Source organism: Anabas testudineus, chromosome 5 (assembly GCF_900324465.2).
Source record: "Anabas testudineus chromosome 5, fAnaTes1.2, whole genome shotgun sequence".
NCBI lineage: Eukaryota > Metazoa > Chordata > Actinopteri > Anabantiformes > Anabantidae > Anabas > Anabas testudineus.
In genome coordinates, this window is record NC_046614.1 from 16,521,087 (window position 1) to 16,536,338 (window position 15,252).

The window sequence follows — 15,252 nt, forward strand, 5'->3', positions numbered from 1 at the left end:
GCAGAATTCTTTCTGCAAAGAACATCCTTCACTATCATCTCTCGTCTCCCTTTTATGAAGATCACCTGCTAAATTGGCAGCAATATTACCAATTTTTCTGCAAACCCACAAACCACAGACACACATGGAACAAAGTGTACAGATTCATTATAACACATCACAGCCTTCCGACATGCAGATGATTTACACAAGCAGAATAAAAAGCATCTGCCAGAGCCAGCATTTAAAGATGTGCTGTTTATTCATTTACATTTTACACGAGGAGAATGTATACTTACATGGCAGCAAGGTTATCAGCATCATCACCGTGACGTGAAAATCCTCCCGCCTAAAAATGATATTACAACGGCACATTCAGCAGTGAACTAACCACCACAACGGTGTTCAGTATGTGTGTGTGTATGTGTGTGTGAGTGAGTGTAGGTGTGCGTGTGTGTGTGGAGACTCGCTAAGCTGCACTCTCACTGCTACTGCCTCAGCTGGGGTTGTCTCAACGCACAGCCTGTACCATGTCGGCAGGCGGCACGGGTGGGCGTGTGTGTGTGTGTGTGCGTGCCTGTGTGTGTGTGCTGCATAGCAGAGAGGCTGCTCTTCATTTCACAAGGCTGTTTTTCCTGAATGGATAAGATGAATCGAGGTAGATAGATGCAAACATAAAGTTATGATAATAGAAGGATGGAGGAATAACAGAGCAAATCCTTTTCTCTATATCGCTCCTTATCTGTGTCTCATCTTAATCCCTCTTTTTGACGTTTTGCCTCCATAGCATAACAGGAGATTCACTGTAGACATGCATGCAAGCTCATTATGAAAATGACAGGAGAAGGAAGAGAAGAAAAAAAAGAGATGACGAAAGACAATAGGTAAAGCGAAAATAGATACTGTGGACTAGGATGGGAAGAAGAGAACCACTTGAGCACGACAGGGGAAGATAGAAGAGAGGTAAAGAGGAAAAGAGTGCATGAACAACAAACAGGGAGGGAGGAGAGGCAAGAAAAAGAGGGGAGGGTAACTTTCAAGGACATGCATTGTTGTCTGGCTCATTCTTGTCTTCTGCAGATCGGGATTCCCATACAACACACAAACTTCCATCCAGCTCACCCTAGCGGACATGATGGCTGCAGGACATAATGCTTTTGTGTGCCTGTGCATTTTTGTGTGTCTGGCTCATCTACCACTGACACACACCTACACACAAACACACCTGTTCTGCCCCAGTCAGTCATCTGGCTATCCAGCAAGCCAGCCACGACAGGAGAGGATAACAGCTTTGTGTCATGTTGCCGTCACGTCACTATCCCACATCTCATCCTGTCACAGCTTGCAGAGAGAGAAGGGGAGGAGGAGGAGGTGGGGAGAGAGCCTCGCTGTGTCAAATCGCTACTTCTCTCTTTCCCTCTTATTTGTCTGGGTTTTTTTTTTGTTTGTGTGTGTGTGTTTTATCTATCTATTTTTTCTGTGTCTTTCTCTGTAACACGCTCTCTCTCCTCTGTTGTGTCACAGGTGTATTATGTAAATATCAGATGTTGGACAACACCAGAATCACTAGCTGCATTCACCCACATCAGGTTATTCCCACTAGGATGAATTCGCATTAAACAGAGCTGAGCTCGGCACTTCTGAGCTGTGGCAGCTGATACAATACACAGAATATTTAAACAGACGTATAGTATTGTGGCGATCTCCATTTTTATCACACATTGTACAGTAGCAGTACTGCTGTTCAATTTGAGATGACAAGTTTTGGACCATAAAATGAAGAGCCCAGCATGTTTGAAACAAAGAGAAAAAAGGGGCTGCTGTGTGGCTGTTCAAAGACTGGACTCCATCATGGTTAATGTCTATGTACAGTATCAGGCTTGATTAGAAAGTAGATTAAAGTAGAAAAGTAGAAAAAATATTTAACCCCACCGTGGCATGGGGGAGTACGGCTGCCACTGAATCTGCATCAATGCAGTTAAAGGGAAAAGGGATTAGTAAAACATAAGACATAAAACAAAATAGAATAGTGTATATTATAATGGAAAAGCTGCTGTTTGGCAGCCAGAAATAGACCTATATTATTTAGCAACTGAATTATTACTCTGCACAAACTGTGACTATGCGTTTTTCCTTATAGTTACAGTAGACAGAATGACTAAGTTTAGTGGCAAAGGCTATGGTGGGGTGTAGACCATATAACTTTTATAGAACAATAACTAGGAACATTAATCCTGCAAAAGACAGGGAAAAATATAGAGAGATCCTAAAGGGGGCATTTAAGTTAGAGAGAAAGAGAAAGAGAGAGAGAAAGAGAAAGAGAGAGAGAGAGAAAGAGAGAAAGAGAGAGAACTGATGGGGATCAGAAACAGGCCTTGAATATCAATGCAGCACGTCTGAGAGAATTCAGGGCTGCAGTGCACCAAAACCTGGTAGGAAGAGCATGAGAGTATAACAGCATCAGAGGTAGTCAGAGCTGAAGATAGCAGTCTTGAACGGCCACGATCTGATCATACAAACAGTCCCTGTCCTGCTCCCACATCAATCATAACAGACCATGAGAATCCCCTCATTTGACCTCACATGCAACGTCATCTAATTCTAGGCTTATTTCAAAAAGAGGTAGGTATGGCCAAGCAGTCTCTCTACTGAAAAATACAATGCTACACTTTTAAACAGTGAAAACTACGTCTTGTTAATGTCAATATCAGCTTCTTTCCACTACAATTCTGCTGGTAGAGCAATTTTAAATAGATGCTTTAGGCAGACCTTTGCACTACATAAAGCAAACACTTATTTAGCATGGGACAAATGTACGCCATTCATCTTAACTGAATGAAAGTCATTCAAAAAAACTATTAGACACATTAGTATAATGCTTCCCCATACTCTTTCTCCTTCAATTTATAAATGTCATCCCTCCTTCTTCAAATCCTTGTTTCCTTACAGAAAAGTGTCTGTTTACCTCTGGTCAATCACAAAATTCATATCTTGGTCACTACCCACTAGCCAATAACCATTAGCCATATTAGTTGCGGACGTCTTAGACCATCTCCTGAGTGCTGTAGTAAAATAAGATCATTTACTGTGTCTGCGTGTGGGCACACAATCACATGTGGTTAATAAGATGACTCCCAAAGGTCTGTAACCTTACTCTATGAGAGGTCACCATCATAGACACACCATCTCTTACCCTAATATACAGTATTACTCACATGCTGCATGTCTTTACTTCATTGTATCATATTTCAGACATTCGTGAAAGTGAATAAGTAAAAGCACAGGGGTAATTCTACAACTGTATGTTAAGAGTCTGGGACCTGCCTTTAACATGCAATCTGTAAAAACAACACAAGATCACTTCTTTCATGTTTTTGTATTGTATTGTATTGACAAATAGTAATACAATACAATAATAGACAGTCTTAAAGAACACATGCCTTTCTCCACAATTCGCAAAACAAATTGGACATAGAAAAGTGTTTTCAAATGACAATCTAACAGTCAACAGGCTCTCTTTTTAATACTTATGTGCAATTCAGGTCAAGGATATTGTAGCCAACCAAAAACATACAATGGAAAGAAAAGGTACCTAAACCATGGGAATTTCATGGTTTTCTGCATTAATTTGTCATAAAATTTGATTTGACCTTTATATCAGTCAAGAGTATTAACAAATATAATGTGCCTACAATAATAACACAAACAAAAATCTGATGTTTCATGTCTTTATTGAAAACAACCATTTAAACTCACAGTGCGAGTGACCTCAAACAAGCTATTGGAGTCAGGTGTTAGAATAAGTTAACTTCTGAGTTTGCTCCGCACAAGAAGAATATGTTTATGTGAGCCATGTTTTGCAAAAAGGAGCTTTCAGGGGATCTACGATCAACAATTGTTGATTCACATAAAGCTAGAAAGGGTTACAAAGTGGTGTCAAAGAATTATGAAATTCACCAGTCTACAGTTAAACAAACAACCTACAAATGGAGACACTTTGGGACTGTGGCTACTCTACCAAGAAGTGGGCAGCCAGTCAAATTGACCCCAAGAGCACAACAAACACTTATCAAAGACCTCTACCAAAGATCAAAATTTAAAATAGGCAAATTGGAACTGGCTAACATCTGTGTTCATGAGTGTACAGTACGCAAAACATTTAACTGCTTATTCAATGTTTTGCATACTTTGGCTGGACACCATGGTGTCTATGGCAGGACAACACGAAGGAAGCTGCTGCTTACTAAACCCAACCCAATAGAGATACTATGGAACGACTTGAAGAGAGCCACACACGAGACGTCCACAGAATATGACAGAGCTAAAACAGTTCTGCCTGAAAAAATGGGCTAAAATTCCTCCTGAACAATGTACAGGTCTGATCCACAGCTACAGGAAGAGGCATATTATATTTGTTAATACTCTTGACTTAGATGAAGATCAGATCACATTTTGTGACAAATTAGTGGAGAAAACTATGAAATTCTAAAGCATACTTTCTCTCGCCACTGTATGTATTGTATAATATGAAAAATTATGACAGCTGCTAATCTTAGTTTTACAATATGCTTTCTCAAAACATAAAGATGATCTTTATTACCTTCATCACCAATAATTCCCACTTCCTAAAGATCACATCTGCAAATCAGATACTCCATGTGTGATTTATTGCAGCTCCACTATGTAAATCACTAATCCAATCACAGTTTTAGCTGCCATTCATCAACCTGCAAGACATTTGTGTGATTTGTTCTCTGCAATCAGCTCCACTGTGCTGTCCTTTTCTGTTCTGAGCTATGCACTGCACAAAAAATAATAACTGTATTAAAATAAATAAAAGCAATAGTCCGTACTTATATTTGCCAATATTGCCAATATACAATATACTGTATAATGTGTTTTCCTATGGTAGATATTTACTTACAGAACAAAAAAGCAAATAATCTTCACAAGAAGCTGGAGACAGAAAAAACCCATTGGCATGAGAAATATAAACACTCTATATTTGCCAACTGAATCTCTGCTGATTGATTAAACTATTAACTGACTAATCATTTCAGCTCCATGATTATCATAAAGTGTACAATGCTAAAGCCTTTGGTACTGTAGATAGTGACAGTATCATCCCACCAAAAGATTCAATGTCATGCCCACTGAAACAGAGAAAAGAAACACCAAAACTCTATCTAATACATGTGCAATCATACTGTGACTCATACAATCACAATGAACATGGCAGGCAATAGGGCCTCATCATCCCATCCCATTTTCCTCTCTTATTGGTCTCTCTACACCACTATGTCCCTTTTCTCCTCTCTCAATCCTTGTTCCAAGAGTGATGGAGAGCTTCATCTAACTGCCCAAGGACAGCCATAAGCCATAAGACTAATGGAAACACACACACACACACACACACACACACACACACACACAAGCCTGACAGTCAAACACCTACATCCACATACACACACCGACGCACACAGCCAGCAGACAGGGAGACATCGTCTGACAGTTAGGGTGAACTCAGTCAAATTCATTTTAGCTAAGCTTCCTGCATACCAAACCCAGAGGCAAGGGTAGGCAAAGGAGAAGGGGACATTACACAATGACAGATAGTGCAGGCAGTACATAAAACAGCAGCAAACACTCATTCTACCTTTTTCAATTGGGGCTGTACCCTTGCTGTGATACAGTTAGGTCAATAAATAATGGAATGAAAATATATTTTTTGGGGAATTTGTCCTCTGTACACCACATTGAATTTGAAATTAAAAAGCACTCAAAATGTTAGCGAAGTCAGGACTATCAGCTTTAATTCAAGTAGTCTGAGTGTGGCATGAACCATTCAGGAATTACAGCCATTTTCATATACATATCCCCACTTTTGGGGACTCATAAATAATGGAATAAAGGCAACATAATTGCAAGAATAAGGATTACCTTTAATACTTTGCCATTCATCAATTTGCAAGATATACAGTCAGACTTACAGTCTAGCCTGAAGTCTGGAATGCATGGACGTGACCAAAGCTGTGTTTCCACCCCTGTAATGCTTTGCCAGGCCTTTATTGCAGCTGCCTTCAGCTGCTGCTTATTTGTCGCTCTTTCGGCCTTCAGCCTTGTCTTCAGTGAGGGAGAAACATGCTCTGTTGGGTTATAATCAGACCAGTAAAGAATATCTAATTTCTTTGCTTTGAGAAACTCGAGTTGCTTTCTCTGTATTTTCTGGGTTATTATCCATCAGCAATATGAAGTGGCATCCTATCTATTTTGCAGCAGTTTCTGAGCTAAGAGTATAGCCCTTTACAGTTCAAAATTCATCCTGCTGCTTTTGTCAGCAGCCAGGTCATAAATAAATACCAGTGACACAGTTCCATTGGCAGCCATACGTGCTCATGTCAAAACACTGCCCCGTGTTTGACAGCTGATGTAGGAGGTTTGGGATCAAGAACTGCTCCTTTCCTTCTCCTTATTCCTACTTTTCTCTTCCCATCCATCTAGTATACAGTGGCAAGAAACACTTTGTGAACCTTTTGGAATTTCCACCCTGCACTGTGAATGTTTACATGTTATGTTCAATAAAAACATGAAAACATATAATGTTTGTGTACTATTATTTTCAGCAGACTGTGTTTTTGTATTGTTGTGAGTTAGCTGAAGATTGGAGCACATTTTATGACAAAATAATGCAGAAAACCATGAAATTCCAAAAGGTTCACAAAGTCTTTCTTGCCACTCTAAGTTAAGCTTGATTTCATCGGTTCAAAGAATCTTATTCCAGGTCAAGCTTTTTTAGGTGCATTACCAGTGTATTGCTCCTTATTTTGAAGAACCTGTATTTACATGTTTAAAGTTCAAGTCTTTTGACTGTAAACTTTGACAATGGCACATCTTCCTCCTATACCGCATTTTCCTGTTGCTGAGCTTGACATTTAATTCCCCCTTTTTAAGAATGGTCCGCAATGTTGTTTGAATGTCTATTTATGAGCCCCAAATATGCAGGTTTGTATGAAAATGTCTGTAATTCTTAAATGGTTAATACCACCGTTTTGTCAGAGCCACTAAAATAAAGTTGAAAATCTTGACTTGACTAATATGTTTGGTGTTTAATTTCAAAATCAATGTGTTGGTGTAAAACTATACAAATTATAAAATAATTATGGGCCTTACTGTATAAATTAGGCAATGATGAAAGAATCATAAAAGTTAATGTGGGTCAATGGTCTACGAGGGCCATTTAAGACTGATAGGGCTGCTGTCATACCATCATTTGCCTTCTTTATGCAGTTTGCGACATCCAAAATAATTAAAGAAACTCATATCTTCAAACTGGTCTATGTATCATCACTTCACAGTACATTTGACATGTGAGCTGTATACACAGTAAATGTCAAATAATGCATAAAGGTTATTAATAAAGGTTCTTAAAGATTTAAGGAAATTGTCATATGTCAATGATCATATGCTAAACTGGGGATATTAAAGAATTCCGTGGTAAATGTTTAATGTAATGCCAAAACCTTCTTGGCAAACTAACAATATATTCATTTGCCAATGGAACACGCAGTTATGCAATAGGAGTCAATTAGGTAAGTTAGTACACAAGTAAAAATATGACTAATCTGATTACCAATTTTATCTCAAAGTACATAAATCAATATTAAACTACTTGTATTTTATTAAGTTTGGGTGGCACACTGTTAAAAAAGTAAAAAAAATCATGACTCACTTTTATTATCTATTTATAACTCATAACCTTTTGCTGCTCCCCTATTAGTACAAGGTACCAACCATCTATTAACTTAACCACTGCAGTACCTGGCGGAAGCCATGTCTAACTATGAAAAGACTAACCACCACACCAACATGCCATGCTAGCACAAAGAACAGTACAGTTAGACCATTTTGACACAAAAAATACAGCAGCCTAGAATAATGTCTAAATCACTGTGAGTGAAGATCCAGCCACAAGTCTAAAATATATATAAACCATCCTACACATACAGTACTTTGCTGAATTTTGCTGGGATACCATTTCTTATGCATATTTCCATTGTTAAACTGGAAACCATCTCTAAACTGTTTACAAGCTGAATGGCAGTGCAGAAACAGTACAGAGAGTACAGGGGTGCAGCCTTTTGGTAGTGTTGAAATATTAATGAATGACCACATGGCCCATTATTAACACCTAACAAGTGCAAGCACAGAGGTTTCAATTTGCTCAAGAGTATGTGAGAGTAGAGGTATAAGGCTCACTGTGAGACATCCACGTCAAAAAGGACTTTTCATCCAGTATGCGTAATTGTCTTTTTACAAAGAGTGCAATTAATCCTTAGTTGTACATGGAAACAGTGATGGGATTAGAGGTCTCTTTATTTGCACCAGCCATTTTAATCTCACAAAGTGTGGGAAAAGAGAGATGATTAACAAAAACACAACATGTCTGCCTACTTTCTGGACTGGTCACAGGTTGTTGCTAGGTAGTAATAACTTAACTGCAATTAATTGTTACCAAAATGTACCTAAAATTATAGCAGTCATTGCAACATAAAGCTATTGCTATTCTAATCAAGTGGAGCGCCACTTGTTTCAGGAGATCCAATTTCCATCTATGCCTATATACACACAATAGGTTTAAATGGAAGTCTTACTTCAATCACCAAATTCTTGGACCAGCTTGCTAGTTGGAGTCAGTGTTCCTGTGTGACTGACCCCTGCAGTTAAAGGTAATTCTTAAACACACACACACACACACACACACACACACACACACACACAGTGGAATTCAGTGAGGTACCGACAAGAAAAGCTGGGTGTCCAAAGTCATTAATCTACCCTTGCTTCTCCTTTCTTCTTGTATCCCCTTTCCCTCACTTGCTCTCTCAACTACAAATACAGTCAATGATCTTGACACATGCACTCCCTCCTAAATAGCCATATATTTAGTTCCCCCATTTCCAGGGAAAATTAATGCCAGGTTAAAAAGAAGTGTGAGCATTAAGCTGTGGCAGAGGATTAATCAGTCTTGCACGTCTGTAAGTTGGACAATTCTAGATAATTTATAAAAAGACAGCACCATGCATGAATAAACAATTGTGATTGAATGTAGTTCATTCTCAGGTAAATATAATAGCCTTTCTACTTCGTAAGAGTGGTCAACGGGTATTCAAATCTGTTTTGCTGCAGTGCTTTTGTAAATTTACATAGTTTCATTTGTTAAATTAGCATTAAAACAGATGTCACATAAGTATAACAATATTTTTTTAGTAAATGTGAGAACCATAAAGCTGCTTTTCTACACAGTAATCGCTTCACCTAAATGCATCTGGTCATTCTGCAAAACATTTATGTTCTGTGGAGGTCAGCAATGACCAGTTTTCCGCACTAGCTGGAGGAAAAGAAATGTGTGCATTCCAAACACACTATGCTAAGCAGTCAATATTGTTATATATTTTTTACTGTCTGTGTAGTTGGACAAGGAAGATCCATTAGGCTAATATTAGGCCAAGTACATTCTAAGAAGTCACCTCATTGTAGGAAAGATAAACGACATACTAATATATTGTAACAGAGATGCAACTGTTCACATTGCCTTAATCAATAGTAAGCCATGTTAATCAATAATTGGGTAATCCTTAAACATTTACAAAACTAAAATTCTTCAATAAATCTGTCTTTTAGCACTGATGTGACCTGTATTTGTTGCAAATAGTGAACCATGCGTTGTTCACTAACTGCCAAACTAGTCTGTTCAGATCATGGCAACCTGCTAAGCTGGGGCCAATGTCCGGGGATTCACAAATACTGTTGCATGATCTTAATCGGTCCATACAGGAAGGATGGATGGATTGATTGCTCTCTTTTTTAGCAGAATACATGTATGCATTTACATTACTATATACATTTATTACAATAAACAGACATTACATTGCATCTATACTCAGAGCACTGAGTTTGCTTTGTCATGTGCAGTACTCCAAACTGAGACTGAGGTTGCTTTCACACCTACAGGATTTAGTTCTATTAAATCGGACTCAAGTTCGTTTTCCCTCTTAGTGCGGTTCAGTTTGTCCGGTGTGAACACGGTAATCGCACTCGAGTGCGCACCAAAACAACCGCACCGAGACCCCCAAAACGAGGTGGTCTCGATCAGCATCATCTAGCGAACTCTGGTGCGGTCCTGCTGGTGAGAACGCGTACAGAACCAAAACTGGACCAAACGCTATAAATCGTTATAAATGATTTGAGGACTTTGTGTAGTGTGTAGATTCCAATTTCTTTCGTTTCTCCACCAAAAACATGCTGTCTGATTAATCGAGGACAAATGTGGAGACGTGAGGAGGTGAAGTGTCTCACAGACACCAGGACTGATAACTCTGCAGGCGAAGTAACGTAATAAACAATAATGAACGGGATGATCGATCTGCATTAACATTTATAGTTAAAAATAATCTCCCTACTGTCACACAAACGTACAATAGAACAACACTTTATCTTTTTCCTATATTTACTTTTTATTTTCCGCGGCAGAAACAATCTGACCAATAAGCAGAGAGGACCTTCACACCCTAGTTTGCAGTGACGTGTTTTGGTTCGTTTGGATTTTTACTCGGTGTGAAACGAAACCGAACCGAAGAGAAACTGATACAAAGTTACAAAGTCATCAACTGATTCGGACCAAAGCAAACAAATTAAGGTGTGAAAGCGCCCTAATTGCACTTTTTGCGTTCATTTATGGAGCCAATGTGACTACATTTTTCAACTAGGAGCACCAGTGCGACTTGTAAATATGCCCCTCATTTGTTTTTATTTAAAATCATAATCACATATCACATGAAACAAAAGAAGAAAGCAAGTGAGCATTGCACAGTGAAAATTTCTGGGTTATGAGATCAGTGGAAGAGACCAGAAAGAATTACACAGAGCAGGCTGAGAGGGAGCATGAAGCTCAGGCAAAGTCGAGTTTAATGCTGGACTTAGCAAGACACTACACATAAATTAAAAGCCATGCAAATAAATATAGCTCAGATAACTGTAATGAAAGCCTGAGTTAAATCCATCTATACAATATAAGGTTTACTCCCTTCAATAAAAGATTGTGGATGTTTGCATCATGGTTTTATATGGTTTTATATTAAACATTTAAGATGTACTGTCACTTTTAGAGAATGCTATGTTGTCATCAAGTTGTCAACCGGGATTCGATTCTGACAATTTGGGTAAAATATGAATCAGCATTTTCTTCACTAAGAAATAAAACCACAAATTTCACTCAATTCTTGGCCAATACTATTTTGTACAGTTGTTGATTTTATATTACCTACTGTTTTCACAAATACGGTCATTACTGAAAGTGGACCTAGCTATGTTAAAATTAAAACATCTCGTTTGCTCCTTCAAACAAAGACACACTGCAAGACACACTGTGGTATTTTCCTCTCTCATCACACTTTTTAAATATGAGCATATTCAATTCACAGTGAAGCTGCATTTTTGTTCATTTTATCAGGTAATTTAAGGACTGCAAACATTTAAATTAGCAACAGGTCGGTTCTGCAGTAAGAAAAGTTTGTCCTTGTTCTTATATATGAGTTCCTTTCTTTTTCACATTCTCTAATAATGCATGAAAACTAGTTCTGCAGTGCATAAGTAAAGAACAACTTAGGTCATCTGTGTTTTGAACTCCCTCAATCCAAAAGAAAAAAATAAATAAAAACAAGACATTTACCAAACTGCTGTTCAAAACTCAACGTCTGAACTGAGAATCTGCCTAATAAAAAATGATATGTCTACTAAGTACAGATTGTCGCATAGAGTAAAGAAGTCCTGTCATTTGTTGATAAAACCCAAGGAGGACATTTTTAATAGTATTATCAGAAATTGTTTAAACCACTGATAACTACACTTTAGCTGAAGATGTCCTCTGTAAAAAGGTCAACCTTATTGTGTTGGATACTAGACAAATATTAGGCAACTGTTGTGTGTAAAGACATACTTTGTTTATGAGGTAGTGTGTCTTGAATATTGATTAATTTTAATCAGAATCCCTTGTTTTACTTGCACATGAGTGCTTAGGGTTTGTGGGGAGCAGCATTTTTTAAACTCTGCACACAGTTAACAGTGAGGAAATTTGATAAAGACATACACTTTGTAATTGACATAACTCCCCAATATGATTAACAGGGGAACTCGCTCTGTTTACTATTCACAACACACCAATGCAGTTCAACTAAAATTTGTTGCTTTAACATGAGTGGAACTCTTCAAGGAACATTAAACATTACTTAATCAGTGCCAAGTCGTTACACTGAACAACCCAAGACAGTTCACACAGTAGAGGTAGAGGAAATGAAGAGGAAACTGAAGTGCTAACATAGTCAACACTGTCATCTACAGATTATTTCTGACTTTGAATGGAAGCTAGAGATGGATCTCTATCTGACTGCAAGAAGAAAACGTCCAGCAGATCCTTTGACAAATAGCGATAGAATTTTGAAATTTGTGATATTGGCCATCACCTTGAGTTTCTTGATTAGTGTATGTAAGGAAAGGAATAAAACATTCACATTCAGTGCTGGCCAATATGTATGAGATGTACAGTATATGGTGGTGCTTGAGCCCAATTTAATTCAGAAAGTCACTAATTAGTTTGTTTTGTCAAAATAAAACTGATAAAAGGCTAACTGTACAATGACATGTAACACAAAACTGAGTGAATACTATGAGAGCCCTACATCCTTTAAAAATGCATTTGAATCTGATGAGCAACCTCCAAGTCAGCATGACATACTGTATACACTATTAAAGAGACATTGCTGTGCCTACTTAGGCCAGTTGTTGTAATTTAGAAAATCACAGAAATGAATCGTGACATGCATTTTATACGCATAAGTATCTTATAATTGGATTACTGGCACATCTTATTTGTGTGTGACAGATTGATGGGTGGACAGGCTGATCTATAGTCCCTTCCCCCAATTTCCTATGTGGGCTCAGCCAGGTTATGAAGAAAATACATGTTAGGACTGACAACTTGCAGTACAGAAGATGTTGAATAATTTTAACACGGGGCAAATCAGATTTACAGCCTTATAAAAGTTATGCACTAAACTATAATGCTACACCTAATAATTATTAAGATTACTTAGGTTGTTAGCGCAGACAGTAAATGCTCTAAGTAACATCACCTGCTAGCTATACTGAGCATAACTCAGTTCCTCTTGACTTATAAATTGGCCAAATTTGATTTTATGTCACACAAAGTTATATTACTCCAAAGACAATAGGAAATATTCTAAATTTGTATAGAATATGAAATAAGTAAAGAACTCTCAATGCCCACACTTGAATCCCATCTCTATTTTTATCTGTCAATCACATATTTTCTCAAAACATGCCCATTTTTCATCATCATATAAATACTCACAAGCAGTGTTTTATTTAAAATCATGACTTAGAGTTGTGACAAGAGCCCTGGTGCTAGCAGATAACAAGAGAGTCATGCTGACAATGTGGTAACATACCCTACCCCAGCACTCCATACTGTTCAGCAGACATTATGTTATAAAGTCAACACAAAACCCTAGTGCAATAACAATTACAGTAAAAAAAATGATTATTAGATATGTAAATGTGGCCAGGGTTGATGTGACATTTTAATACAGACAAAAGACAGGTTTGGTAGGAAACAGATGGCATAGTATTGGCGCAATGATTGAAGCCTCACAGGTAAAAATTGCAATGATTGGAAAATGCAATGATGGGAACTAAATCAGCCAGCTGTTAAACTATAATTAAGTTGCTTGTGAATAAAAGAAAGATGCACCAAATTTGAAACAAAGTACAACTCAAACTAAAAACGTCACAGAAACAATTGCTGCCATGACAACAAAACATAAAACCATATTATATATATATATATATAGATATAGATATATATATTATTTATCTGTGACCAAGTTAAGTAAAAAAAAAAGAAAAAAGCCAAGCAATCAGCAAGAAAAAAAAACTACCAAGGTCACATATTTAATAAGAGAAAGGGCTTCTATTTATTTGTCATTTGTAACATGAACACTCCTGATGTTGGTGATGATGGTCCATATGACACGATATCTCATACAATGGCCACTGTCTAGTTATCACACTATAATGGGTTCTATGCTAGCTTAATTCTAATGGCAATAAATTGTTTGTTTATATCAGTTTTTATACTGTCATAAAGGACACATCAGAAAGGCAGCAGTATGTTGCCTTTCATCTGTTTCACAGTTCCACCTTGTAGCAAGAGCAGCAACAGCATCACTACTTTCACTTCACCACCGTTTACAGCTGTGTGCAGAATAGCGCTACAGTATGTGATATCACTGTTGCACAACACATTTGTGTCAATGACATAAAGCACCCCAGATGTGGGGCTGTCAGGTCTACATCTGTCAGGTCGGGTTATTATCTCATATATATTTGTACTGCTGGAAAAGATATAGATGGCAATACATTTACAGTCCTGATTAATTCTATATGAAGGACTTGATGATCAGCTTTTTTAACGTTATCACATTTTGTAATCCCAAAAGGCAGTGATAGAAATGAGCCTGCAGTGACAAGTCATGTTTGAAGTAACCAGGCTAGCCTAGATATGCAAAGAAGATGTTGTCTTCACACTCTGTTAAAGGCCTGAAGTACAGTGATACTAATAAAACACAGGGTACTGAGTGAGAAGCTATGCAATGTCATTGAGTACATCATCACTAGTCATGGCTTGTCAATCTCACTAATGAACAGTAAAGTGGTCAGAATAAGGGGATGATATACAGTAGAAAGAAGGAGGGAGCAAGCTTGTTCAACCAGATTCTAGTCTGAGCTCTGGCACCATTGAAAACATGTACACACACCAACACACACACACGAGTCCCGCTGAATAAGCACTCCACCGGGTCATTAATGCCACTTCTCACCACAGCCACTTCAGCAGCTTTACAGAACAAAAACATCACTTTAATGTGGCCTGTAAATGTGTGATCACACATATACTGCCCATCCAAATATCTGCAGTGTAGAAACTGTGACATTTATTTAAAAGTTGGTGTAATGCTATCTGCATAGTCCTCTTTGAGGGTGTGACAAATGTTGCTGAATATTTTGTACAGTGTAAAGGGCATATATGCGTTATTTATGCTGTGCATGTCGATGACAATTTTCAGTTGTCTTGTGGATATGCTGATTTCAAGAGTTACCTTAAGCAAGGCCTTCTGCTGTATCTAAGTTTAGCGTATT

General features: G+C 37.8%; 1 protein-coding gene across 3 annotated transcripts in view; it reads right to left on the reverse strand.

Annotated features, from left to right (window-relative positions):
- Positions 1-15,252, reverse strand: part of atp2b2 (ATPase plasma membrane Ca2+ transporting 2) — a 118,531-nt gene that overhangs the window by 80,644 nt on the left and 22,635 nt on the right. The window contains exon 1 of one of the 3 annotated variants that reach the window (XM_026349958.1): positions 279-421. The exons of the other annotated variants lie outside the window; for them this stretch is intronic. The gene's annotated coding sequence lies outside the window, so the exon portion shown is untranslated. Of the gene's footprint in view, positions 1-278; positions 422-15,252 lie in introns of those variants that run through there. 3 annotated transcript variants of the gene reach the window in all.